Raw genomic sequence first — 24,932 nt, forward strand, 5'->3', positions numbered from 1 at the left:
GACATAGAGTCTCTGGTTTAATTCCTGGGTGCTTGATCCACTTTGAGTTGAGTTTTGTGCATGGTGAGAGATAGGAGTTTAATTTCATTTTGTTGCATATGGATTTACAGTTTTTCCAGCACCATTTGTTGAATATGCTATTTTTTCTCCAATGCATGTTTTTGGCACCTTTGTCTAATATAAGTGAATTGTAATTTTATGGGTTAGTCTTTGTGTTCTATTCTGCGCCACTGGTCTACCAGTCTGTTTTGGTGCCAATACCATGCTGTTTTTGTTACTATTGTTCTGTAGTATAATTTAAGGTCTGGTATAGTGATGTCACCTGCTTCACTTTTCCTGCTAAGGATTGCTTTAGCTATTATGAGTCTCTTATTTTTCCAGATTAATTTCATGACTGCTTTTTCTATATCTATGAGGAATGTCATTGGGATTTTGATTGGAATTGCTTTAAATCTGTATAGTGCTTTTGGTAGTATTGTCATTTTGATAATATTAATTCTGCCTATTCAAGACAAGGGAGATCTTTCCATCTTCTATGGTCTTCTTTGATTTCTTTCTTTAGGGTTTTGTAGTTTTCATTGTATAGATCTTTCACCTCTTTCATTGATTCCCAGGTATCTTATTTTTTCTTTTTTGAGGTTATTGTAAATGGGGTAATTTTCCTCATTTCCTTCTCAGAGGATTTGTCACTGACATACAGAAATGCCTTTGATTTATGGAGGTTGATTTTATATCCTACTACTTTGCTGAATTCATTTACTAGTTCTAGAAGTTTTCTGGTGGAGCTTTTTGGGTCTTCTAGGTATAGAATCATATCATCAGCAAATAGTGCTAATTTAAGTTCTTCTTTCCTATCCATATCCCTTTAATTTCTTTCGTTTGTCTAATTGCTCTGACCAGTGTTTCAAGAACTATGTTGAATAGAAGTGGTGAAAGAGGGCATCCCTGTCTTGTTCTAGTTTTTAGAGGGAATGCCTTTAATTTTTCTCCATTTAGGATGATGTTGGCCTGAGGCTTAGCACAGATAGCCTTTACAATGTTGAGATATGTTTCTGTTATCCCTAGTTTTTCTAGTGTTTTGAACATGAAAGGGTGATGTATTTTGTCAAATGCTTTTTCTGCATCTATTAAGATGATCATATGATTCTTATCTTTGAGTCTATTGATGTAATGAATTACATTTATTGATTTCCATATGTTGAACCAAACTTGCATCACTGGGATGAATCCCACTTGATCATGGTGCACAATTTTTTTATATGTTTTTGTATTCGATTTGCCAGAATTTTATTGATAATTTTTGCATCTATGTTCATTAGAGATATTGGTCTGAAGTTTTCCTTCTTTGATGTGTCTTTGCCTGGTTTGGGTGATATTGGCCTCATAGAATGAATCTGGAAGTGCTGCCTCTTTCTCTATTTCCTGAAATAAATTGTAGAGTATTGGTATTAGTTCTTCTTTAAAGGTCTTGTAGAATTCGGCTGTGTATACATCCGGTCCTGGGCTTTTCATGGTTGGTAAGGTTCTGATGGAGTCTTGTATTTCCTCAGTTGATATTGGTCTGTTTACATTGTCTAAAAACATGGAACACTTCATGAATTTGTGTGTCATCCTTGCGCAGGTGTCATGCTAATCTTCTCTGTATTGTCCCAATTTTAGTATATGTGCTGCTGAAGTGAGCACCACAGTAGCTAAACTACATCATACTTCCACCAGCAATATATGAGCATTTCCACTCTGCATCCCTTACAATATTCATTTTTCCTTTTTTTAAATTATAGCTATTATAGTAGCACAAAGATATAAAGTGGTATCACTTTGTAGATTTGATGCGCATTTCCTTAATGATCAATGAAGTCATGTGCTTGTTGGCCATTTGTATATCTTTGTGTAATGTCTATTTAAGCCTATTTTTTAATTGGATTGTCTTTTGGTTATTGAGTTATTAAGAATTATTTACATACTCTGGATACTAAGACCTTATGAGATATATGAAATGAAAGTATTTCTTCCCATTATGTGGGCTGTTTTTTTTTTTTTCATTTTCTTGATAACTTCCCTTGATGCACAAAAGTTTTAAATTTTGATAAAACCCAACTCCTCTAATTGTTTTTTGGCTGCTCATGCTTTTGATGTCAACCTAAGATTCACTATCAAATCTAAAGTCAAGATTTACCTCCACATTTTAGCTATGGAGTTTTTGCTCTTATATTTATATCAATGATTAACTTTGAGTTAAGTTTTGCATATGAAGTAAAATTAAGGGTCCAAATTAATAATTTTGCATATGGTTATCCAGGTGTCCCAGCATGGTTTATTGAAGAGATTTTTCTTTCTCAGTTGAATAATATTGGCAACATTTTTGAAAATTAATTGGCCATAGATATTTGTATTTCTTTCTGGGCTCTATATTTTATTAGTCTATATGTCTGTTATGGTTTAGATATGAGATATCCCCCAAAAGATCATGTGTGAAACAATGCAGGAGTTTTCAGAGGTGAAATGATTGTATTATTAGATGTGTTACATAATCAGTGAATTAAACTGCCAATATGGATTACCTGGGTAGAAATTGTAAACAGGCTAGGTGTAGCTGGAGGAAGAAGGTCACTGGAGAAGTGCCTTTGGTGTTTATATTTTGTACCTGGTGAACGGAACTCTCTGCTTCATGATAGTCATGTCCTGATCTGTTTCTTCTTCCATAATAGTCTGCTTCATCTTGGGCCCAGAGCTATGGAGTTGGTGGCCCCTGAACTAAACTTCTGAAACCATCAGCCAAAATAAACTTTTCCTACTTTAAAGTTGTTTTTTCCCCCAGGTTTTTGGTCACAGTGACAAAAAAAACTGACTGAAACAATATCTGTCCTTATGGCTATATCATTCTGTTTTGATCAATGTAACTTTGTAGTGAGTTTTGAAATCAAGAATGTCATTTCAGCCTGCAAAACTGCCTTTAGCATTTCTTATAGGGAGATCTTGATTTTTCTTTATATAGGAATGTCTTAAATTCTTTATTTTTGAAAGATAGATCTGCCAGGGATAGGATTGTTAGTTAGTGTTTTTATTTTTCCTTCAACACATTGTTGCACTGATCCTTAAGGAAATGCACATCAAAACTACAAAGTGATTCCACTTTATATCTTTGTGATATTATAATGGGTATAATGAAAAAAGAGGAAAAAATGAGTATTGTAAGGGATGTAGAGTGGGAATGCGCATATATTGCTGGGGGAACTATGATGTAGTATAGCTACTGTGTAAAACAGTTCGGTAGATGCTCAGAATTTTAAATATAGAGTCACTATTTGACCCACCAGTTCTATTCCTAATTAAATATATCAAGTACTGCCTCTGGCATCCATGATTTCTGACAAATCAGTTGTTAATCTCATTGGGGATACTTTGGTGATTTGCTTCTGTCTTACTGCTTTCTAGATTTTCTCTTCATTTTTGGATAGTTTTATTTTAATAAACCTCAGTGTGACACTCTTATTATCAATCTTCATCTTCATTGATGTGTAGGTTTCTATTAGTCTGATCAGGATGTCATAACAGAGTAACATCAACTGACTGGGTAAACAACAGAAATGTATTGTATCACAGTTCTAGAAGCTATTGGTCCAAAAAAAAAAAAAAAACAAGTGTCAGCAGGGTTGGTTTCTAGGGAGATCTCTATTCCTGGCTTGCAGAAGGCTACCTTCTCACTGTGACTTCACATGTGGCCTTTTTTCAGTGTGTGCATGAAAAGAGAGATCTCTGTGTCCCTTCCTTTTCTTATAAGGACACTTGTATTAATATATTAAGGTCCCATCCTTATTGCTGCATTTAACTTCAATTACCTCCTTAAAGGCTTCTTCTCAAAATATAGTTACACTCAAAATAAAGCCCTACAGGATTAGGGCTTTAACATAAAATTATTTGGGGTGGGGGATTCATAACAAGGTTCATCAAATTTAGGAAGAATCTGTCCATGACTCATTGAAATCATTCTGCATCTATTTCTTTTCTCCTGGGACTTATGTGATACATGAATTGATAAACCTGATGGTTTCTCTTAAGTCTCTTAGGCTCTGTTTATTTTCCTTCATTCCTTTTCTTTTCTGATCCCTCAGTGGCCCACAAGGCAGATCAACATACACAACCAAGATTTTTTGGAGGACAAAGTTCTTATTGTCTGCTTTGTTACCAGCCATTTCTACAAGGAATGTGGCCCACTATCTCCAAGGTCCCCTGCCATGGGAATAGTGGTGAGGGGGAAAGATGCTGCTATGCAAAACTGAAATTCACCAGCCATATTCACACTCCCTGGAGATACTGCAATTGTGCAACTAGATCTTAGAGTTCCAAAAGAACTGATTCTTGTAATTCTTGCTAGCTCAAGAGTTTTACTAGAAGGACCAATTTCTTGAATCTCTTGTTATACAATCATGATGCTACTGAGACACATAGAATTTTTAGAACTTTTTACTGATTTACCTCTCTGCACATTCTAGTGTCAGGCACAAAATTAAGTGACAACTACTCAATGACTATGAGGAGACTGAGAAACAAAAAGAAATAACAACAAGAAAAACACAGAAGTCATTTGATGCACAGTAGTGTAGTTAAATCTGAACATTTCATTAGACTAGGGATCATTTTCGTTTTTTTAAGAAGTTGGCCAAATCTGAGGTTAGAATACAGGTTATGGTCAGACTGAAAAGACTTAAGAAATTTAAATATTATCCCCTAGCATAGGATAGTAACTATCAAAGGCTTTTAATCAGGGGTTTAGCATAAGCAGGATTTGATCTGTACCCTGTACTTTATACTTCACTGTTTAATATTTAAAATCATGTTTAAAATATAAAAATGGGTATATATTTCCAAGCACAGCATCAGTAAAGACCAAGTTCAAAAGAAGGAGAGGCTTCTTTGACATTGCTGACAGCAAGAAAGATTTTCAAAGGTATTTTCAGGGGGAAATCTAAGAAGGTACAGGCATATCATGAGAGTTACGATGAGAAACCAGAACTGAGGATAATGCAGTAGAGAATGAGGACCTCAAACTGGGTTTTAGTTCTGACTTTGCCATACCTAGCTATTATTTAAAAAGTCAGACTCCTAAACTTTTGTTTCTTCCTCTACATAGACATTTTTTTCAAGCCCTTATCTTGCTTGATCACTCAAGAGCATTCTACAGTTAACTCTTCTTTCTTTGATATATAGCACTCCCTGTTAAAATTTTTTATCTTTCTCCTTTTTTGACTGCTCTTTCCTTTATCACCTTTAAAGGCTTATCCTTCTCTACCTGACCATTAAGTGTTGGAGTCCTTTGTTCTGTTATTACTTGATAACATTCCCTCATCTTTCTCTATGTATACTGGTTCTTGGTTTTTCCTCCTGTTACAATGGGAAAAAATTACTTGTAACTATAAAGTATCTAATCCATTAAGACACAAAAGATCACATATAGTATGATTCCATCTATATGATATCTAAATAGATGAATCCAAGAAGGCAGAAAGCAGAATGTAGGGGTGAGGAGGAGGGTGGAATGGAGAATAACTGCTTAATGAGTACAAGGTTTCTTTATGGGGTATCAACCTAAATAACAACAGAGACTCTCAAAGAAAATGAGTTCATTCAGTAGTAAGCAGAGGATTATAATCTGGGATACACATGCTATAGTGGACCATGGGACTCAGGTAGACTGAGAAAAGAGGAAAGTTTTAAAGGCAAAACAGAGAAGTATATGTTATTATTATTATTATTTAAACAAAGAGATCCTTAGTGGAGACAGTGTATAAGGAAAGTGTTCTTGTACATCCAGCTATCTGTTCTTGTGACTCCTGTAACAAGCTTCAGTTTGGAAAGTCCTTGGGAAAAGTTACTACTACAGGGAGTCTTTGTAATAGTTTTTATCATAGTTTTATCATGTAAGAGGGCCCTCCTTCATAACCTCCTGTTTCTTTATTTGGTTGAGGTTGGACACAAGTGACTTCATTTAGATTTCTGACAACCTACAGAGGAGTAGTTAAAATGCTCTGACACTATATAGAGATGATGGTTACACAAAACTATGAATGTACAAAATGCCACTGAATTATTAATTTTAAAATGGTTAATGTTATGCAAAATTTACTTCAATACATAATGAAAAAGCCTATCCCCACAGGTTTTGTTATATATTTACCCTTCTCTACTAATCATAAATGATGATAGGAAGTCCCATACTGTCAGTTTCTCACTTTCTATCTGATGAGGCTCATCAATGTACAAATATGCTCGAATATCTTATATCTTAAATAACAACAATAAGACAAAATATCCCTTCTGTATAGTTCATCTGGTGAACTTAATATAAATAAATAAATAGATAGATATATTCCCAGTCTCCACTCCAGACCAAATGATCAAAAGCTGGGACAGAGGACATCAGACATCCATATTTTAACTGGGGTTGAAAGTATTTCTGATTTATAATGGTCATCCAATTGGTATCTATCAGGAAAGCTTTTAGCTTTTAGCTCTAAATAATAGATAATCTACTCACAAGAGTCTCAATAATAAGGTTTTAGCTTTTAATCTCATATACAAGAAGTTAGAGTAGGCAGTCCAAACCTGGTACAACAGCTTACCAATATCATTACAAACCAAATCTTTTCCTTTCTCTTCCAGGTGTCATTCTAAGATACTAGCTCTTTACCATCCATCTGGATGATCAGGATGGCTGCCAGGTGTCATGGCTTCATTCCAACATCCCAAACAGAAAGGTCAGAGAGAGAACCTTTCTTTTCACAAGGCTCTGTTTATTCTGGAAAGGTAGTCCTCCACTTGACTTTCCATTATACTATATTTCATTAGCTAGAGTAGATAGTATGCCACCCTTAATCCCATTACCAGGAAAAGAACCCCAGAGTTAATATAAGGGGATGAGGCTACTTTTGAGACAGGGAGCAGGGTAGTTACTCTTTGAGAGCAATAGATCTTTACTAGCTATAAAACTGGAGTTTTGTTAATGGGAGGAAAAGAGGTGTAATGTCTGTTGCTTAGAAAACATACTGTTTTACCATTTATCTGTTGTCTGTCACAGAAATGTCAAAAGAATTGACTGTGCAGCATTTGCTATGTCCTTACCAACTATTTTTTCCCAAACCCACTTTTTTTTGGGGGGGGGGATAGTGGAGGGATACCAGGGATTGAACTCAGGGCCATTCAACCACTGAGCCACATTCTCAGCCTTATTTTGTATTTTATTTAGAGACAGGGTCTCACTGAATTGCTTTAGCACCTTGCTAAATTGCTGAGGATGGCTTTGAACTTAAGATCCTCCTGCTTCAGCTTCCCAAACTGCTGGGATTATAGGCATGTGCACTGCACCTGGCATTCTCTCAAACCCACTTTAAACTATCTTCCATCAGACCAATTCACTGAAACTATTTTTTATCAATGTCACCAATCATAGCTGTATTGCAAAGTCCAAAGGTCACTTCCTTGCCTTCACTTTAGTGAAACTTCCAGCAACATTTGAAAACAATGACCAGTCTCTTAAGGCACTGTCTCTTCTTGGCTACTATGACACAGTACTTTCCTGGATTTCTTCTTCCTTTATTATATAATTCTCTAATGTTCCTCTCCCGTTAGTTAACCTATAGAGAGACTGAAGTCCTCCAGAGGCTGAATCCCACTCTCTTCTTTTGTTTACCTATATTTTCCTCTCTGGTAATCATATGCAAGCCCTACACTGATGTACCTACACTGATGACTCCACCTGCCTTATTTCCAACCATGGAAATATCAAACCATCCCTGAGGCACAGAACTGTATAACAAATTATCTGTGTTAATATCTCTACTTGGGTATCAAAAAGAAAAAGAAAGAAAGGAAGGAAGGAAGGGAGGAATACATAGCTCAAACTATCTTGTAGTCCTTAAACCCTTTCTCCTCCTATATTTCCTAATTCTGAAATGGGATCACTATCCATCCAATAGTTCTAACCAAAAACATAGTTGCATTAAGAATAAAATCAAACTTACTGGGTTCTATAAGAATGGTATGCCTTTATGTATTTGTCTTATTCTATTTTGCCTTACACCTAATTCTGATCCAACACAATAATCTTTCTGATTTTGAATATGTTAAGCTTGATCTGCCTCATGAGTTTTGAATTTGAAGAAATGAAATACCACCATAAATCTTTGAAAATGTCTAAACCCAAACCTCTGGAGGTATGGAGCAATAAGAACTCTTGTTAATTGCTTGTGGGAATGCAATTAGTATGGCGACTCTGAAAGACAGTATGGTAGTTTTTTATAAAACTAAACACAGGCTTGCCATATGATCCAGCAATTGAACTTTTGGTAGTTGCCCATAGGAACTATATACTTCTGTCCACACTTGCACATGGATGTCCATAGTGACTTTATTCCCAATTGCTAAAACTTGGAAGAAACTAAGATGTCCTTTAATTAGTAAGTAGATAAACAAATTTTAGTACATTCATACAATGGAATATTATTCAGCAATAAAAAGAAATATGCTATTAAGTCATAAAAGGACATGTGGGAACCTTAAATGCATATTGATCAGTGAAAGAAGTCAGTCCAAAAAGGCTACAAACCATACCAATTCTATGACATTCAGGAAAAAGGAAAAAAAATGATAGTGATAATAACGATCACTGGTTGTAAAGGACTGTCAGGGGTTCCAGGGGAGGGAGGGAAAGATAAATAGGTGTAGCACAGGGATGTTTTAGAATAGTAAAACTATTCTAATACTATAATAATGGACACATTATAATGCAGTTGGTGAACTCTATAGAACAATACAACACCAAGAGTAACCCCTAATGTAAACCATGGACTTTAGTTAATTTAATATCAGTATTAGTTCATCAATTGTAAACAATATACCATACCAATGCATGATGTTAATAACAGGGGAAATCATGGGGAAAGGGGGAGTATATGAGAACTCTGTACAACCTGTTCAATTTTGTAAACCTAAAACTGCTTTAAAAAATAAGTCTATTCCCACTACCACCAAAATAAATAAGTAAATAAATCTGTTGGGGTTGGAGTATCACTCAGTGGTAGAGTGCTTACCTGACAGGTGAAAGGCCCTGAGTTCAATCCCAGTACTGCATTTAAAAACAAAAAGTCAGTTAAAAAAAATGAATCATGATCTTTAGACAGGTGATTTATAAAAGGATTACATGATAGATAAGAATGCTATGGGACTGAATTTCAAAATTTTAATAGTAGCTTTAACAATTGCTGTTAATTATTCTTAATATTTTTATCTCCAGGCCAGTCCAGAACACATCCTTACATATGAAATTGTACATCTGACTGCTGAAGAACTCCTCTTAAATTTCCCAATGACTCAAATTCATTCTGTTGAAAAATTAACTTTCTTATTCACTCATTCTTCTATGAACTCCCTTTTTCTCAGTTGTTATTAAAATCTTCAAACTTTATTTTCTACTTCTTCAATTCATCCTTTTCCATTTATCGTGCCCTACTGCATACATTTTATCATTTTTACCTTGGATTAAATAGGCTTGCTACCATGGGAATTTTGATTATGAAATATATCTTCCAAATTGATGATTTGTCTAAAGTACAAATCTAACTATACCATTACCTTTAATTTTTAATTCCTATTAACTATAGAATCGAACCAGAGTACTACAATGAAGTACTTCATAATCTCTACAACCTCATTTCCCACCATTTTTCATCTTGAATTCCATATTGTAGTATTCCTAAAGTGCTTACAATTACCAAAAGTATCTTATCTCCATATTGATTCCTCTACAAAGAATTCTATTTTCTCTGCACCTTTACTCCCTTTTTGCCTTGCTAAGTTCTATCCATACTTAAAGAAGAGTGAGACATTAACTCCTCCAGTTTTCCTTGATTCTGTCCTTCTCATACTTTAAAATTCCTCACCCAAAGTCATCCAAAGCCATTTTTCAGATAACTCTTAGCAGGATGGAGAATGAAGAAATGTGTGTATGTGGATAGGGGTAGTGGTGGAGAGGAGTGGGTAAAAATTATCTATTGTGGTATAAAAAGTTGCAGAAAGAGCATTAATGAATACCTGAATTGGAAATGGGATAAGGGAGAATTAGGTCTAAAGTTTGAACTCATTACATAAAAGAGAGAGAAGGAAAAAAAAAAAAAAAACAGGTTACTGAAGAAAACAGTTTTTTCTTTACTCTGGAGATTTTAGAAATTCAGAAAATGGGCTTCAAAAACTGAGGCAAAATGAATCTTTACCCAACAAAAGCTATTATCACTTTCTCTAAATTCATCCTAATTTATTATTTGGTGTCAATTTTCTCAATTTTGTAGTCCTTGGCCCTCTCATTTCTTTAAGTAAGAAAAGAAACTTTCCCTCCTTTAATTACACATCATTTGATTTGGCACTAACCATTACTTCAAGTCATTTTTCCTGATTATAATGTCCTTTTTGATTGGAGTCTCTGTTCTGACAAACTTACAGCCCCTCTTTTTTTGTCTCAAAATATTTATGATTGTGTCCACAAATATCTGATTGAATCCAGATGTAAAGCCAAAACAAAAACAAAAAACAAAACATTTCAAGGCTGAATCTATAACAAACCCCTCCAGAGTACTGTTTATTCTTTACCATATAAATAACAACATTATGTATTTTAACCTCTTTTGGTCCAACTCTTTACATGGTTTTTACAGTTACTAAAGTCTAAGTTCCTCTTATTAAATTTAACCACTAACTTGGGGGTCCATCAACACTTTATATTATCCCTATTCTCTGGGGATGTGTAAAAAAAATATTCTTTATTCAGGAACCCAAAGAGTGCCTGGCACATAGTATGTTCTGAATAAATACTTGTGTGTCCAACAGATTAATGAGTAACAGGAGTTAAAGAGATATTTATAAATGCAATTCTGATTTGTGGAACACTTTTGAATCACTACCGGCTCATTTTATGGGTCCTGATAAAACTCTTAATATTATTCTACAATTAAAGATATCTTTGGCTTTCTATTGTTTCAACAGAGTGGTAGGCGAATTGTTTTTTGTTGTTGTTTTATTAAATTCTGGAAGGCTCAACATTCTGTGAATCCACATAATGTGAAAATTCAGATTTCCTTCCAGGACTTAAAAAAGTCACCAGCTCCAAAATTTTAGCCTGAAGCATTTTTTGGAGAGAGCCTAGGTGTCACTTTTGCTCGCCTGTGCCCTTTCCATTCGACCTTCACTGCGCCACAGGCCCGGCCCCTCCACCACACTCTCTATTCCCACACTCTCTCCCCTCCAGCCACACACACAACCACACAGTTCCGCCAAGTCTCCCTAAGCCTCCCTACGCCTTCCTCCAACCAGATTAGGTTTTGTCGGGGCACTATTTTGCTGTTCCGGAACGCACCAGCGGTCTTAGACCCCACAACTACGGCTGGCCCGCCTTCCGTCCTCTGGCGGATCTTGAGAGGACTTGCCAAGCTTTCTCGCTTGCAGGGAGGCCCCGCCCCGCTCCCCGCGCCCCGGCGGCGCGGCTCGCGCATGCCCGGTGCTCACCACCTCGGTCTCTGCGGGCCCTCGCGCGCCGCGTGCGGCTGGCTAGATCTCCCTCCGGTGCCCCGCCCCGCTGGATCCTTTGGGGTCGCGCGCCTCCGGGCCGAGCCTCTAAATCCGTGGCTTTGACTGACGCGGTAGTTGCGCGTCCGGCCTGACAAACTCTGAGAGAGTGCTCCCAGTCGGCTCCCAGAGTGATGCCTAGCGCATCCCAGGTAAACCGGGTGGAGGGGAGGTTTGGGCGACTGGAGACTGATGGGGTGGGCAGAAACCATCCTTGGAATTTCCGGCCGCAGCTTCCTTGGAGAAACTGAAGGGGCCGCGCGGAATCCGCACCTAGTGAATGCTGGCCCGGTGTGCCCAGGAGTGATGGGGCACCCTCAGAGGTCAGCGTCCTGGGATTCTCAGGTGACAGACAACTCTTTCTTTGCTATTACAGGACTTCAGCAGCTGAGCATTTATTCAAAAGTGTAGGGGTTTTACTTGCTTTTCCCTTAAGCCCCTGGGATTAGAGGGTTCTAGTCCTCTGGGTTCAGCCTCTGATCTGCTCTGCGCCCTTGACAGGCACTTGAATCGTTTTATATTTTGGTTCTCACAATTGTAAGTTGTGAGTAAGAATACAATCCGGTGCTTTTTTTAAGTGCGCTGAGCCATGCTGTACAAAGATACTGTTAAAGTTCTTTTGGGTTACGACGTCTGAGGGCCCATATTTATTTAACTGGAAGGTGACACCACCCGGCAGTATTTGCGAAGTACTTTAAGCCTTGTGGATGGAAGGAATTGGATAAACACAAGATTGACTCATGATTAGACAGGGATGGTGGAAAGGAACAACTTTCCTCAAGAACAGGCTTTTTGAAAAGCTCCTTTGAGCATTTTATGGGGGTTGAATCACAGCAGTAGATAAAGGTAAGCCAAAACAAGTGGTCAAATAAAACTGCATTTCAAGCAGGTTCTTTTTTCTTTACTATGTAACTTTAACATACTATTACAAGTTATTTGTAAAGTTTCCTCTTTGGGTCTGGGATGGAACTAACCTAAAGTGACAGTTATATAGTCATGGGGTATCATGTGCAATAGTATATTAGTAAAATTAATTAAAACAAAGCCAATTTTTCTATATGGAGTAGTAAAAGTTGTCTAATTGGAGAGAGGTAATGATGGCAAATCAGAAAAGGGAATGGAGATGTACACAATTTTCCTTGAAAGGCATGGAGTTCATAGAAATTCTGTGTTTGTTTTTAAAAAGTATGATAAACATAGAAGTGTCTGAATCATATGTGTACAACTCATTGAATTTCAGAGTGTACACACCCCTGTCTCCAGTACCTAGTTCAAGAAAGAACCTTAAACAGTACATGCATCCCAGAAGCCCTACTTTGTGGTGCCAGCTTAGCAAAGGTAACCATTATCTCAACTTCTAACATTTGAGTTTCAGCTATTATTGACTTTATATTAAAATATTTATATAGTATATAGTCCTCCGAGTCTGGCTTCACCTCAATTTTATATTTATGAGATTTATATGGGTGAAATAGCAGTAGTTTTTTCATTTTCATATTGCATATTATTACACTCAGTTTTAGGTTACTACCAAAAGGGTTGTTATGACGTTTTATAAGTATTTTGGTGAATTTATGTATACATTTCTTTTGGATATATACTTAGTAGTAAAATGGCTGTGTTATATCCTATGCAGATGTTTTGTTTATGGAATATACCACCAAAAAGTGTTTCAAATTGTGTTAATTTGCATTCCCATTAGCAGTGTATGAGAATTCTTTTGTCCCCAAATATTTGTAACACTTCACATTGATAGATATATATTGATATTACATTGGGTTTCCCCCCTAATTTCCCTAATGACCTAATATTATTGCACATCTCTTTATGTATTTATTGATCATTTGCATATTCTCTACTTCTGTAAAAGGCAAGATATTAAATACAGGCAATCCTCACTTTGAAGTTTGTGTTAGTGCAGTACCATACAAAGCTAGGCCTACTGATTTATTTTTAGGTTTTCCAGGCATAAAACAGTCTCTGTTGCATATTCTTATCTTCATTCTTTTTTTATTTCCCTCCCTTCTTTCATGCATCCTTCCCTTCCTTTCCAGCCCTTTAAAAATATAAAAACCATTCCAAACTCAAAGACTGTACAAAAACAGTTATTAAAAGATAAATGTAAAAAAAAAAAAAGATAAAGTAGACACACTAAAATTCTAGTCTGTTTGAGCTTTCAGGAATTCATGAATGGGGCAGCACCAGATTTCAAGTAGGAAAACGTTTATAAAGTGTTAGAGGAAGCAGCCAGGCAAGGCAAGTTTTGATTGGTTACAGTAGAAAGTCTCTAGTAAGAGGTTTGTTGATAGTTTTTTCTTTTTTTTTCTTCTTCTTCTTCTTTTTTTTTTTTTTTTTTGATACTGTGGATTGAACCCAGGACCTTGTGCATGCTAAGCAAATATCTGAGTAAACATCCCCAGCTCTTCAAATTTTATTTTCACACAGAGTTTTGCCAAGGTGCCCAGGCTTGTTTTGAACTTGCATTCCTCCTGCCTCAGCCTCTCCAGTAGTTGGGATTATAAGTGTGTGCCACTACTGCTTAGTTGGTAATTTCCATTGGTTAAACTTAAATTTTATTTTATTGCTTCCATTGAGTTGGGTTTGATTTTCCTTACATAGGAACCAAGACTTTGGAGCCATCACAGCCTAATGGACTCCTAATTGATTACGTTAGCAAAGTATGTCGGCTAGATATGGGCTTTAGGCCTCAGTTGGTGACCCCTTGTTCTATTGAAAAATTGTGTTCAACCCTTTGCCCATGGATTGTTGGCGAAATCAATAGCTGACATGAACAATATTGAACAAGTAAAAATACATAATAGTATTAAGCAACATGTGCTACAGTGTTTTGGAGTTGAATTTAAAGTCTGTAAACAGTCTTTGCTTTTCATCAGTTTTATGTCTAAAGAGACCATTTTGGACTTCTAAACTTTCTTATGGCTCCTACCTTCTTTGTCCCTTGAAATCTGAAGAACAAAAGAAAATTAAAACTGAGAAAAGAGATAAACTCTTTCTTTGATATTGAAAAAAGACTAGAAAAGTAAAGGATGATATCCAAACAGCTTGGGACACTTTGAATAAAATTATTAAAAATGTATAATATGCTTTGGTGATAGTTTGAGTTAAATATTGCTCATCTTGAAATGGTTTGATTAAATTTTTCTACCTTATTGAATGTATTCATGATATGAGAAGCAATAGTCAAAGGATTGGTCCCTGAAGTTCCCACTGTGATACTCACCCAGCTTAGGATGAAGGTCTTCTCTTCCTTAAATACATCTCATAACCTGAACTCCCTCCCTTTTACTCAGTACCACCAAAAATTTCCTTTGAATACTATCTAAGTTAATATTTTCACCTAACACTTTCTATTTTTAGGTAGTTTATAGAAGTGAATTTAGTATATATTTAGACATGCTCAAATTAAAGAGATTTGGGGATAATCACTATCAGTGTTCTTTGATATGGATAAATAAGTTTTTCTTTCTTCTTTTTTTTTTGCGGGGGAGGGCAGATTCTAGAGATTTAACATAGAGGTTCTTTACCACTGAGCTATATCCCAGCCCCTTTTGTTTTTTATTTTGTGACTAGGTCTCACTAAGTTGCTTAAGGCCTCCCTTAATTGCTCAACTGGCCTTGAATTTGTGATCCTCCTGTTTCAGCCTCCTGAACTGCTGGAATTACAGGCCAGTCTTCCTTGATTGTTAAACAGATACAGATTTAGGACAGTTACCACCTTCTACCACCAAGGGATTGTGTTCCTTAAACTTTTCTTTCATAAAATTCTGGGTGAGATAATGTGTTAGCAATAGATAACTAATGCACTACTCTTGTTAATTTTAGAAAAAAATTCCAATTAAATAGTTCACTTGATATTTTTAAGACTATGGTTTAAATCCGTTTAGGGTTTAGTTTTTGTTTTTGAGGTAGGCCTCTCTCTGTTAATCAACGTGGACAACAACTGGGTTCACGCAGTTTTGCCTCAGCCTCCCAAGTAGCAAGGACTATGGGCATACCTGGCATGTATCACTTTAAATATGTTTGAGTATATGTTATTTTTATATCCTGAAATGTTAAATTTTAACCATTTAACTATAAATCCCCTATTTATAAAGTTTAATTTTATCTCTAAGTTGGCAACATAAATGATTACTTTGAATCATTGGTTGGTTTGGTATTTGACTAAAATGGACAGCTAATGGGACAAATTTACCACAGAACTGCTTTTGGCCAATGGTGTAAGCACCTCTGGTTCTGATATTGTCAATATTGAAAGTATTTTAATTTAGATTTGTACTATTTCAGTTGTATACAGACAGATAGCATCTGGTTATTTGCAGTTCTGCACTAGGATGATTTGATTATGTACAAATATTGCTTTGAGAATTGCTTTCAATATGCTTGGATTTATAAGTTTTAAAATCTAGAGTATATCAGGGTTCATTTTAATGGAACTTTGAATCTTGAATCTTGCTTAATTGCTTCCTGTTGAAGCATACTGACTCCTTCATCTTTTTTTCTTGAAGATTTTTTTTTTGCTGTGGAATAAGTTTTGAAAACCTGAAAAGAAAAAATAGATGAGTATGTACATAAATGGTATAGATCAATTACCATTTGAAAAATTATTGTGAAATATAGTTCATGTGAAGTATATAAGATATATGGACAGTTTGATGAATAAATGAAAAGTGAGCCACTGTGTAACTACCGTCAAAATGTTTTTAATTGAATGATCATTGGAACTTGTTAGTACTTGCCTTGTGTATAGTTACTTATTTTTTTATCCTCTGTGTGTGTGTGTGTTTGTGTGTGGGAGGGGTAATATTAGGGGTATGATGCTTTATATGCATCTATTAAGTAAAGTTTGTTAATGCTGTTGTTAAAATCTTTTCCCTTAATGGATTGTGTGTATGTATCTGTATGTACTTGTTATGGTAATTACTGGAATTTTATTATGTGTTAATTCTCCCTTTGTAATTGTGGAGTCTATTTCTGTCAACTATTATTTAATTTTTATGGGTGTATTATACTTTGTTCTGGTTTGAATCTGAGGTTCCCCCCAAAAGCTTCTGTGTTAATTCAGGAGTATTTGGTGATTAAATGATTGTATTATGAAAGCTGTAACCTTATTAGTCTATCCTAGTTTAAATGAAGTAACTGGGTGGTAACTATTCACAGGTGAGGCATGGCTGGAGGTGGTAGGTCACTGGGATCAGTGTCCTTGAAGGGTTCTTTCCTGCATCCCTTCCCCTACTCACCTTACTTCCTGGCAACCAAGTCCTGAGCAGTTTCCCTCCGCCATACCCTTCCTCTATTATGTTCTATCTTACTGGGGCCAAGAGCAGTGGACTCAGCCAACCATGAACTAAATTTCTGAAATTGTTAGCCAAAATAAACTTCTCCTTTAAGTTATTCCAGTCAGCATTTTGATCACAGTGACAAAAAGCTGACTAACACATAATCATACATAATGGTGGGATTCATTGTGATATCTTCATACATGCACATAACAATTTGGTCAATTTCATCTCCCCTTTTCCTCCCCTCCTCCTTCCTCTACTAGTCTACCTTCTTTTTTCAAGTTATCACTTTCCCCCACTTTTTTCTCTAACTTCCACATATGAGAGAAATACGTATGTTATGGTTTGTATGTGGGGGCAAAAGCTCAAATGTGAGGCAATGCAAGAAGGTTTGGAGGAGAAATGACTGGGCTACATCCTCAACCTAATCAGTGAATCAATCCCTGATGGGATTAATTGAATGGTGACTGAAGACAGGTTGGGTATGGCTGGAGGGGGTGGGGCATTAGGAGCATGACTTTGGAGTATATATTTTGTATGAGGCTAGTGGAGTCTCTCTTTTTTTCTCTCTGCTTTCTTATCATGTGAGCTGCTTCCCTCTGCCACACACTCTGCCATGATGTTCAGTTTCACCTTGAGTCCCAAAGAATGGAGTGGGCTAATTTTGGACTGAGACCTCTGAAACATTGAGCCCCAAAATAAACTTTTCCTCCCCTAAAATTGTTCTGGTCAGATCTTTTAGTCACAGATGCTTATGCATTTCTTGTTATCATGTCTAACTTTAATTCTTTAGATAAATACTGAGGAGTGATATACCTGGGTCATGTGGTGATTCTGTTCTTAGTCTTTTGAGGAACCTCCATACCGATTTCTACAGTGGTTATACTAATTCACAATCCCACCAACAGTGTATAATGTTCCTTTTCCTCTGGTTATACTAATTTACAATCCCACCAACAGGGTTGAATGTTCCTTTTCCTCTGCATTCTTTTTTTTTTTTTAGTTGTAGATGGCCACAATACCTTTATTTATTTATTTATTTATTCATTTTTTTTAATGTAGTGATGAGAATGGAACCCAGTGCCTCACATATACTAGGTAAGTGCTCTACCACTGAGCCACAATCCTAGCCCCCTCCTCTGCATTCTTGCCAGCATTTATTACTATTTGTATTATTGCTGATTGCCATTCTAATTGGAATTAAATAAAATCTCGTATTTGCCTTTCACTGATGGCTAAAAATGTTGAACATTTTTTATATTTGTGGGCCAGTTGTATATTTCTTTTGAGAAATGGCTGTTTAGTTCATTTGCCCATGGATTGGTTGGGTTATTTGTTTTGTTGGTGTTAAGTTTTGTGAATTCTTTATGTATTTTGGATATTAATCCTCTGTCAGAAGAGCCGCTGGCAAAGATTTTTCTCCTATTTTGTAGACTCTTCATTCTGTTGTTTCCTTTGCTGTGTAGAAGCTTTTGAATTCAATGACACCATCTTTATTAATTCTTGGTATCATCTCCTGAGCTTTTGGAGTCCTATTTTGGAAGTTGTTGCCTGAACCTGTATATTGGAGTGTTGACCCTATATTTTCTTCTTGCAGTTGCAAAATTTCTGGTCTAATTCCTATGTCTTAGACACATTTTGAGTTGACTTTTGTGCAGGGTGAGAAATAGGCCTACTTTCATTCTTCTACATATGGATATCTGGTGTTCTCAGCACTGAGACTTTTTGTTTAAAAGGCTCTCTTTTCTCCAACATATTTTCATGCCTTTGTCAAAGATCAGGTGACTATCTGTGTGAGTTCGTGTGTGTGTCTTCTGTTGTATTCCATTGGTCTGTGTGTCTGTCTTTATGTCAGTATAGTGGTGTTTTTGTTACTATAGCTCTGTAGCATAATTTGAAATGGGGTATTGTGGTGTGTCCAGCATCTTTCTATTTGCCTAGAATTGTTTTGGATATTCTGCGTCTTTTATTCTTCTGTACAAATATTAGGACTGATTTCTCTAGTTATGTGAAGAATATCATTGGTATTTTGATGGGGATTACATTGAATCTGTAGATCATTTTTGGTAATATCGCCATTTTAACTATTAACGCTGCATATCCATGAACATGGAAGGTCTTTCTATCTCCTAGTGTCTTTGATTTCTTTCTTCAGTGTTTTATAATTTCATCATAGAGGTTTTCATCTCCTTGGTTAGAATTATTCCCTGCTTGCTTGCTTATTTGTTTATTTATTTATTTTAAGGCTCTTATGAATGGAATTGTTTTCTTGATGCATGATTTTCAGCAGATTCATTATTTGTGCATAGAAAAACTACTTTTTTGATATATTGATTTTGTATCCTGCTATTTCCCTGAATTTATCATTACTTGATATTTTCTAGTGAAGTTTCTGGAATCTTGTAAATAAAGGATTTCATCTGCAAATAGTGATAATTTGACTTCTTTCTTTTCTATTTGTATCCCTTTTATTTCCTTCTTTTGCCTAATTGCTCTGGCTAAAATTTCAAGTACTCTATTGAGTAAGACTGGTGAGAGTGCTCATCCTTGTCTGGTTCTTCATTTTAGGTGAAATGCTTTCAGTTTTTTCCATTTACTGTGATGTTGGCTTTGGGTGTGTTATAAATGTGTATCTTTCTGTCCCTAGTATCTTTAGTGTTTTTATCCTGAGTGGGTACTTAATTTCATTCAAGGCTTTTCTGCATCTACTGAGATGAATCATGTGATTTTTTAAATTCTGTATATATGGTGAATAACATTTATTGATTTGTGTGTCAAACCATCCTTGCATTCCTATAACAAAATCAACTTGATCATGCTATATAATCTTGATGTGTTTTTGAATATGACTTGCTAGTTTTTTTAAAGCATTTTTGTATCTATGTTTTCAAGTTAATGGGCTGTAGTTTTCTTTCCTTGACAAACCCTTATCTGTTTTGGTGTCTGGGTAATACTGCCTTCATAGAATGAACTTGGCAGTGCTCTCCCCCACCACACTTTTTATTTCATGGAATAATTTGAGGAACATTGGCATTAATTCTTTAAAGTTCTGAAAAAAATTTAGCTGAGAATTCTTCTGGTCCTAAGTTTATTATTGTTGAAAGGCTTTTTATTAATGCTTTAATCTTATTATTAGTTATTGGTCTGTTTAGATTTTCAGTATCCTCTGCATTCAATTTTGGTAAGTTGTATGGGTGTTTGTAAATTTGTCTGTTACTTCTGGGTTTTTCAATTTATTGGAATATACATTTTCAAAATAGTTACTGATGGATTTCAGTGATACTTTCTGTTTTCATCTCTAGTTTTATTAATTTGGGTCTTCTCTTTCTTTTGGTTAGTTTTAACTGTGAGTTTATCAATCTTGTTTATCTGTTCAAAGAACCAATTCTTTGTTATATTGAGCTTTTGTGTTGTTTTAATTCTCTTACTTAATTTAATTCAAGTGCTCATCTTAATTAATCCTTTCTTCTGGTTTTGGAATGGTTTCTTCTTATAACTGCTCATATCTATAAACTTTCCTTTTAAAACTGCCTACATAGTCTCCCAGAGATTCTAGTGTATTATATCTTTATTCTTATTAGTTTCTAAGAATTCCCTAATTTTCTCCCTGATTTCTTCTGTGACTCACTCATTGTTCAAAAATGTATTGTTCAGTTTCCATGTGTTTATGTAGTTTTCATTTCTTTGACTTCAAATTTTATTTCATTGTGACCTCTGATAAGATGCAAGGGATTATATCAATTTCTTTTTTGATATTTACTAAGACTGACTTTGTGACCTAAAATATATTGAGTTTGGAAAATGTTCCATGAGCAGCTAAGAAGAAAGTGAATTCTGCCTTTGTTGGATGAAATATTCTTTTTTTAAAAAAAAAAAAATAGGTGTAAATGGATAGCATGCCTTTATTTTATTTTATTTAATTATTATTATTATTTTTTAATGTGGTGCTAAGGATCAAACCCAGTGCCTCACACATGCTAGGCAAGCACTCTGCCACTGAGCTATAGCCCCAGCCCTGGATGAAATACTCTGTAGATGTCTTTTAGGTTTTATTTATTTAAAAAAAGTTTTGTTTTTTTTTTTAGTTGTAGATAGATACAATACTCTTATTTATTTTTTATGTGGTGCTGAGGCTCAAACCCAGGGCCTCACATGTTCTAGGCAAGCGCTCAACCACTGAGCTATAACCTAGTCTTTTAGGTTTTTAGGTCCATTCTCTAGATCTGATGTTTTTACTCATTTTATGTTTCAGTGACCTATCTATTGGTGAGAGGGGTGTGTTGAAATCACCCAAGTATTATTGTATTGGCATCTATCTGAATTTTTTTTTTTTTGTACTGGGGATTGAACCCAGGGTCACTTAACCCCTGTGCCACATCCTCAGCCTTTTTTGTATTTTATTTAGAGACAGGGTCTTGCAAAGTTGCTTAGGGCCTTGCTAGATTGCTGAGACTGACCTTGAATTTGGGATACTCCTCCTCAGCCTCCTGAGCTGCTTGAATTTCAGGAATGTACCACCATGCCTGGCCTATCTGAACCTTTGAGAAGTGTGTGTGTGTGTGTGTGTGTGGTGGTTGTTGTTGTTTTTATTTTTAAATTTTTTTAATTAGGTACACTGATGCTCAGGCATAAATATTAATTGTTTTATTTTCTTTTTGGATTATTCTTTTTACCAGAATATAGTGAATTCTTTTATTTTCTGGTGAATTTTGCTAAGATGTCCTTCAAAAGCTCATGTGTGAGACAATGCAAGCAAATTTAGAGGTGAAATTATCAGTTATGTGAATCTTAACCTAATCACTGCATAAATCCACTTGAATGAATTATCTAGGTAGTGAATGTATTCTGGTGGGGTGTGGCTGGAGGAATTAGGTCGATGGGGATGATGCCTTTGAGGCATATATTTTGTTCCTGGTGAGAGGAGATCTCTCTTCTTCCTGTTTGCCTGTCACAAACTGTTTTGCTCAATATCTTTCCACCATTGATTGTTGGGAAGGTTGATCGTCTGTGGACTGAGACCTCTGTAACTGTGAGCCCCAAATACATTTTTTCTTCTTTAAATTAGTTCTGATTAGTTCTTTTTGTCATAGCAACAAAAAAGCTGACTAAAATATTAAATATGGGAATAGCTACTCCTGCTTGCTTTTGGGCTCCATTTGCATGGAATATAATTTTTCATTCTTTCACTTTTGATATGTGGATATCTTTGCCTGAGATATGTGCAGAAAATGTATAGTTGGATCTTATTTTTAAATCTAATCTGCCAGGATGTGTCTTTTAATTGAAGAGTTCAGACCATTTACATTCATTGTCACGGAGAGGTGTTTATTATTAAAAGAGAATAATTATTCTATGAACTTCCATTTTGATCTTTTTCTAATGTTTAGTTTGGCTCTAATTCTCATTTAAATATTCTTCTAGTGAGATCCTTTCCTGGGTTAAGGTGTTTGTTTCTAATGTCTCCTGTGTGTGTGGTTTCTTTAAGTATTTTTTGAAGTGCTGCTTAGTAGTCATAAATTTTTTTATTTATGCTTGTCTCAGAAGGTGCAAGAAGCCATCCGTGAAATGCGTGAGCACCCTTTCAGCATCGTAGCCAGTGAGGGGGTAGACTCTAGCATTGAGAACTTCCTGTGACAGTCCCACCGGGAGAGACCGCCTGATGCAAGTGAACTCCCCTGCAACTCTGCCCAGAAAGGTCCTGCATAGCACCAGAGATGGATGTGACCTGCTAGGAACTGAGCAGCCTATATGCCCCCACCTCTATCCTGTTTTGGTGAAGAACTTTCCATAGAATATCTTTGATGTCTTCCGATATAAATACAGCAAACATGGGCTCCTTTCCTTTTTAGAATTTGGACCATTCTGGTCAGCTTCTGGTCTCTGCCCCCTCTTTGAAAATTACTTTCTGTATTCTGTTGTCATTTCATCGTTCTACTTTTCTTAGCTTTTATTTCTCAGCCAGCCCATCCCATGGAAGGGAAACCCAATCCTTCGCCCTTGAGGGACGTGGGTGATAAGAAGGTTTTTTTTTCTTCTTTGAAGAACAGCTTTGTTGGTATAGCAATCTTTTTTGTTGTTATTCTTTCTGAAATGCCTTTTTAAAAAAATTTTTTATTTGTTTTAATTAGTTATGCAGGACGCTAGAATGCATTTATGTACTTTGATATATAATACATAGATGAAGTATAATTTCTCATTTTTCTGATTGAACATGTTGTAGAATCACATTAGTCATGCAGTCATATATATATATATATATATATATATATATATATATATGTAAAGTAACAATGTCTGTCTTATTCTACTATCCTTCCTATCCTCATATTCCCTCCCCTTCCCTCCCTTCACTCCCTCTACCTAATCTAAGACAACTCTATTCTTCACTAGTGTCCCCCCTTATTGTGAATTAGCATCTGTATGTTAGAGAAAACTTTTGGTCTTTTGGGGGAGGGGGTATTTACTTATTTTGCTTAGCATGATATTCTCTAACTCCATCCATTTACCAGCAAATGCCATAATTTTTTTCTTTAAAGCTGAGTAACATTCCATTTAATACATATAACACATTTTCTTTATCCATTCATCTATCAAGGGACACCTAGGGTGGTTCTATATTGTAGCTATTGTGAATTGAGCTACTATAAATATTGATGTGGCTATATCACTGTAGTATGCTGATTTTAAGTCCTTTGGATATAAACCAAGGAGTGGGATAGGTGGGTCAAATGGTGGTTCCATTCCAAGTTTTCTGAGGAATCTTCATACTGCTTTCCAGGATGATTGCATCAATTTTCAGTCCCACCATGTATGAGTGTACTTTTTTCCCCACATTCTCGCCAACGTTTATTGTTGCTTGTATTCTTGATAATTGATGTTGTGACTGGAGTGAGATGAAATCTCACAAAATGAATAGTCCACCATGTGGCCAGCGCAATGGTTTCATTAATGAGGTTCTTGGCATAAAAGTTAGCTAGAAGAGATCGAAATAAAACACACAGATTCAGTTACCTTATTTCTATTGCCAGGTCCGAGACGGCTCCCCTCTCTGGTTCCCTCCTCTAACCGCCCAGCAGGGCAACAAGGATTACTCAGGGCTAGCAGGAGAGAGAGCGCGAGCACGCCAGGGAGTAGCCTTTTATTGGGGAACAAGAAATTCAGGGGATAATTCCATCCAATGAAGGTTGAGGGGGGGGCCGCACTCCAAGGTCAGGGTCAGTGATTGGGCCCCCGGGGTCAGTGGTCAGTCACACCCCCACACGGACGGGTTCTCTCATCAGGAGAGGGCCGGGAAAATTCCGACACAGCCAGAAGCCTCAGACCCAAACCGGGAGTCACCCAGTCACGCGTGAGAATGGCTCCCCACAGAATAGTTTTGATTTGCATTCACTTAATCGCTAGAGATGTTGAATATTTTTTCTTATGTTTATTGATCAATTGTATTTCTTCTGTGAAGTGTCTGTTTAATTCCCTTGCCCATTTATTGATTTGGTTATTTGTATTTTTGGCATTGAGTTATTTGAGTTTTTTATACATCCTGGAGATTAATGCTCTATTTGAGGTGCATATGACAAAGATTTCTCCCCTTCTGTAGGCTCTTTCTTCACATTATTGATTATTCCCTTTGGTGAGAAGAGGCTTTTTAGTTTTAATCCATCTCATTTATTGATTTTTGATTTTACTTCTTACACTTTAGAGGTCTTATTTAGTCAGATCCTAGGCTGACATGGTGAAGATTTGGGCCTACTTTTTCTTCTATTAGGCACAGGGTATCTGTTCTAGTGCCTAAGTCTTTGATCCTCTTTGAGTTGATTTTTGTGCAGGGTGAGAGATACAGGGTTAACTTCATTTTGCTACATGTGGATTTCCAGTTTTGCCAGCACCATTTGTTGAACAGGCTATCTTTTCTCCAGTGAATTTTTTGGCACCTTTATCAAGTATGAGATAACTGTATTTGGGAGGTTTGTCTCTGTGTCTTCTATTCTGTACCATTGGTCTGCATGACTGTTTTGGTGCCAAAAC

General features: G+C 36.1%; 2 protein-coding genes and 1 non-coding gene across 9 annotated transcripts in view; 1 reads left to right on the forward strand and 2 right to left on the reverse strand.

The window, feature by feature from the left end:
- Slc25a21 (solute carrier family 25 member 21) overlaps nt 1-11,449 on the reverse strand; it is a 538,394-nt gene extending 526,945 nt beyond the window's left edge. Inside the window, exons 1-2 of one of the 2 annotated variants that reach the window (XM_071607840.1) lie at nt 11,402-11,449; nt 9,087-9,121 (exon numbers count right to left, since the gene is read on the reverse strand). The gene's annotated coding sequence lies outside the window, so the exon portion shown is untranslated. The remainder of the gene's footprint in view (nt 1-9,086; nt 9,122-11,401) is intronic. The other variant, XM_071607837.1, reaches the window with a different exon arrangement.
- LOC114088295 (U6 spliceosomal RNA) lies at nt 1,577-1,683 on the reverse strand. Its single transcript, XR_003581958.1, has one exon. It is a non-coding gene; the product is annotated as a U6 spliceosomal RNA (small nuclear RNA).
- Nucleotides 11,450-11,616: 167 nt separating the features above from the next.
- Mipol1 (mirror-image polydactyly 1) overlaps nt 11,617-24,932 on the forward strand; it is a 318,255-nt gene continuing 304,939 nt past the window's right edge. For 3 of the 6 annotated variants that reach the window (XM_071607845.1, XM_071607843.1, XM_071607848.1), the window contains exons 1-2: nt 11,617-11,762; nt 12,851-12,948. The gene's annotated coding sequence lies outside the window, so the exon portion shown is untranslated. Of the gene's footprint in view, nt 11,763-11,908; nt 11,956-12,850; nt 12,949-24,932 lie in introns of those variants that run through there. The other 3 variants (XM_071607847.1, XM_071607844.1, XM_071607846.1) reach the window with 2 other exon arrangements.

Source organism: Marmota flaviventris, chromosome 2, assembly GCF_047511675.1.
Source record: "Marmota flaviventris isolate mMarFla1 chromosome 2, mMarFla1.hap1, whole genome shotgun sequence".
NCBI classification, from domain to species: domain Eukaryota; kingdom Metazoa; phylum Chordata; class Mammalia; order Rodentia; family Sciuridae; genus Marmota; species Marmota flaviventris.